At 30.2% G+C, this 3,336-nt stretch overlaps 1 pseudogene; it reads left to right on the forward strand.

Moving 5' to 3' along the window:
• The first annotated feature begins 985 nt into the window (after positions 1-985).
• LOC108328348 (anthocyanidin 3-O-glucosyltransferase 5-like) lies at positions 986-1,981 on the forward strand (annotated as a pseudogene).
• Positions 1,982-3,336: the final 1,355 nt, after the last annotated feature.

A 3,336-nucleotide genomic window follows, 5' to 3' on the forward strand; every position in this document is an offset into this window, starting at 1 on the left:
TACAATACAATAAAAAAATATATTTACGCTAAAGATGTATTTCCAAGATGTATTTTCAAGTGTAAAAGAAGAAAAATAATATAAATAATTAAATGTTAAGTTCTTTCCAAATCCATTTATCATATTAAACTTTCACACGGTATCATTCCACATATGATAAAAAAAATTAAGAATTTTATTTTTAAATTTGTGAAATACTAACAAAATGTTTTTATTTCAAATTTTGAATCATTCTTTATCTACTTTTAAATTTATAAAAAAATTGTTATAAAAATATAATTTTAAAGACCAGTTTATTATTGAATTATATACTTATTTGTCTTAAAATTATGATATTATGGAACAATTTGAGTTTTTTTACACAAGATGAAATGAGATTTTTTATTTTTTTATTTGACTATCGCATCTATCTCTCTTAAGTAAAATTAAATTTATTAAATAATTTTTTTTCATCGATACTGGATAGATATAAATAACTTTTTATATAGAAATATTAATTAAATATTTTTTATAAACAAAAAAAATCATAGTAAAAACTTGATATCATTAAATATTTAATGACATATTTACTTTTTTCACTGTAATATTAAATATTAAAATTTTATAATTATATAAATATAAAAAATGATATTTAAGTAAAAGTCAAATAAATATAGAAAATATTAAATATTCAACTTTGAGATAAGTTGTAAAATAAATAAAAGTTAATATAAATTTTTTAAATTACTTATTAAATAAAGATTTAATATCTTATTTTGTTTCTAATTTTTGGTGAGTTGTATCAATTAGATCTCTCCTTCAATTAAATCATCACTTAGTAAAAATTGCATTAATCAAGTTCATTTCAAACAGTGTTAAATTTTGTTTCTCTCTCTTTGCTTTTTTATGGAGAGCAGTTTGTCAGTCATTTTTACTCTGCAACTTTCGATAAAGTGATACACACAAGTAAAAAATTATTTCTATATTTTCTTTTCTTTTCTTGGAATTACTACTTTATTATTCTTTTATTGTATTTTTTTATGGAATTTTGATGAACACGTGGCAAGATCTGGAACCCGCTACGACGAAGGCGCTGACAGAGGATGGGATTTTGGGACGGTTTACAAAGGGAGAGAAAGGAAGAGGTGTACGCGGTTGGACCGTTAGTGAGAAGGGTGGAGAAGAAACCAGAGGATGGAAAGAAGGGTGGCGTTTTGCAATGGATGGACGAGCAACCAACTGAGTCGGTGGTCTACGTGTCGTTTGGGAGCGGTGGGACAATGTCGGGGAACCAAATGAGGGAGGTGGCGTTGGGGTTAGAGCTGAGCCAGCAGAGGTTTGTTTGGGTGGTGCGGCCACCTTGCGAAGGTGATGCGAGTGGCAGTGACTTTGCAATGAGTTACTTGCCGGAAGGGTTTCTGAAAAGAACGGAGGGGGTGGGGGTCGTGGTTCCCATGTGAGCCCCGCAGGCCAAGATCCTGGAACATCCTGCGACAGGGGGTTTCGTGACGCACTGCGGTTGGAATTTCGTTTTGGAGAGCGTGGAGAACGGCGTTCCCATGGTGGCGTGGCCGCTTTACGCTGAGCAGAAGATGAATGCTTTCATGCTGTTGGAGGAGCTCAGGGTGGCGGTGCGCATGGCGGAGGAGGGCGCATGAGTTGTGGGAAGGGAACAGGTGGCGGAGGTGGTGAGAAGAGTGATGGTGGATAAAGAAGGTGTAGGCATGAGGAAGAAAGTGAATGAGCTGAAACTAAGCGGAGGAAAAGCGTTGTGTATGTTTGGTTCTTCTCATAATTCGCTGTCTGAAATGAGGAAATAGTGTGAAGTTCATCTGCAAGCTTCTGATGCAAAACTTCCCCCAGCCTGCCACTTACGGGGTACCACCGCTGATGTCTTCAACCACGTCGTTTAATCGAGTCCCTTTTCTTTTTCTTTGTCTTCTTCTTTTTGTCATTATCATCTTAATTATCTACTTCACTTTGACTCTTTTCCAGTCTTCAATCTCTTTGCCTGTTAATGTCTTCAATCTCTTTGCCTGTTAATGGCTATGTGACGCTGTTTCGCAATCATCTCATTCTGAATTCAACAAAAATATTACCTTATCAAGAAAATTATGTTTTGACTGTCGTTCAAATTCCTGATTTACTTCTTTAATATTTTACGAAATATATACGTATAAACATCTTTATTTTATAAACTATTTTTGTACATCCCTAGTCTTTTCAATCTCTCCCTTATCACTCATAAATTTATACAATTTTTATCTTTTTTAACATATGTTACTTTCTTTCTCCAATGGGTGAGATGTAGAGATACATGAAATATTTTCCTATTTGAAAACGTACTCAATTAGTTAACTTATACATTTTGCAGTCAAATCGTTTACAGAATTAAACATATTAAATTCTCATTTAAGAAAATTAAAACTAATTTATCGATTAACAGCTACTAAAGTTAAGTTTTTTTTATACTATACAACTAAAAATATATTTTTAAATTAATTTTTCTGTCACTTTTTCATGTGTATCGTATTAAATAAGGTAATTATTCATCTATGAAAACCTTTGAAAACAACTTTTTAGGTTGTTTGTTGGACACGAGAGACCTAAGAATATTTTACAATCCGAAAAAATAATACAATAAAAAAATAATAAAGTAGTAATTCCAAAACAAAATACAATATAAAAACATTTTTTTACCTTTTGTATCACTTTATTGAGAGGTGCAGAAGAAAAAGACCGACAAACTATAGATTTGAACCCTGAGTATTTAACGGAAAGAACTTAAATAAAACAAATTTTTTCAAGTAAAGATGTAATTGACATTTTTTTAAAAAATTGACCTAATTGACACAATTCACCAAAACTAGGTATAAAATAAGCTATTAAACCTTAAATAAAATATGTTTTAGTAATTAAAATGAAAACATATACGTGGTAAGATAATGTATGAGAGATGTGCACATCTTTATTTATATCTCATACCTAGGATCGGATAAAAATAATTAATCTATACTTATAGTTACATGGATTATATTATACATAAAAAAATTAATTCATTTTTATTAAAAATTAAATATACTATTTTATAATTCAGTTAAGTGAACTTTAGTTAACTGTTTGAAAACTATATGGATGGTTTTTCCATTACTCCTTCATCTCCAATTATGGTTTTTCCATTACTCCTTCATCTCCAATTATGGTTTTTCCATTTCTTCCTCATCTCCAATTATTCTTAAATTATGAACCAGAGAAAGTTCAAGTTTTGTAACTATAAAATATGAATACTTAATACTTTTTTCTATTATCTATAAATATGTGTCAATATTATTATTATCTATACATTTTATGTATAGA

This window comes from Vigna angularis, chromosome 1, assembly GCF_016808095.1.
Source record: "Vigna angularis cultivar LongXiaoDou No.4 chromosome 1, ASM1680809v1, whole genome shotgun sequence".
Taxonomy (NCBI): domain Eukaryota; kingdom Viridiplantae; phylum Streptophyta; class Magnoliopsida; order Fabales; family Fabaceae; genus Vigna; species Vigna angularis.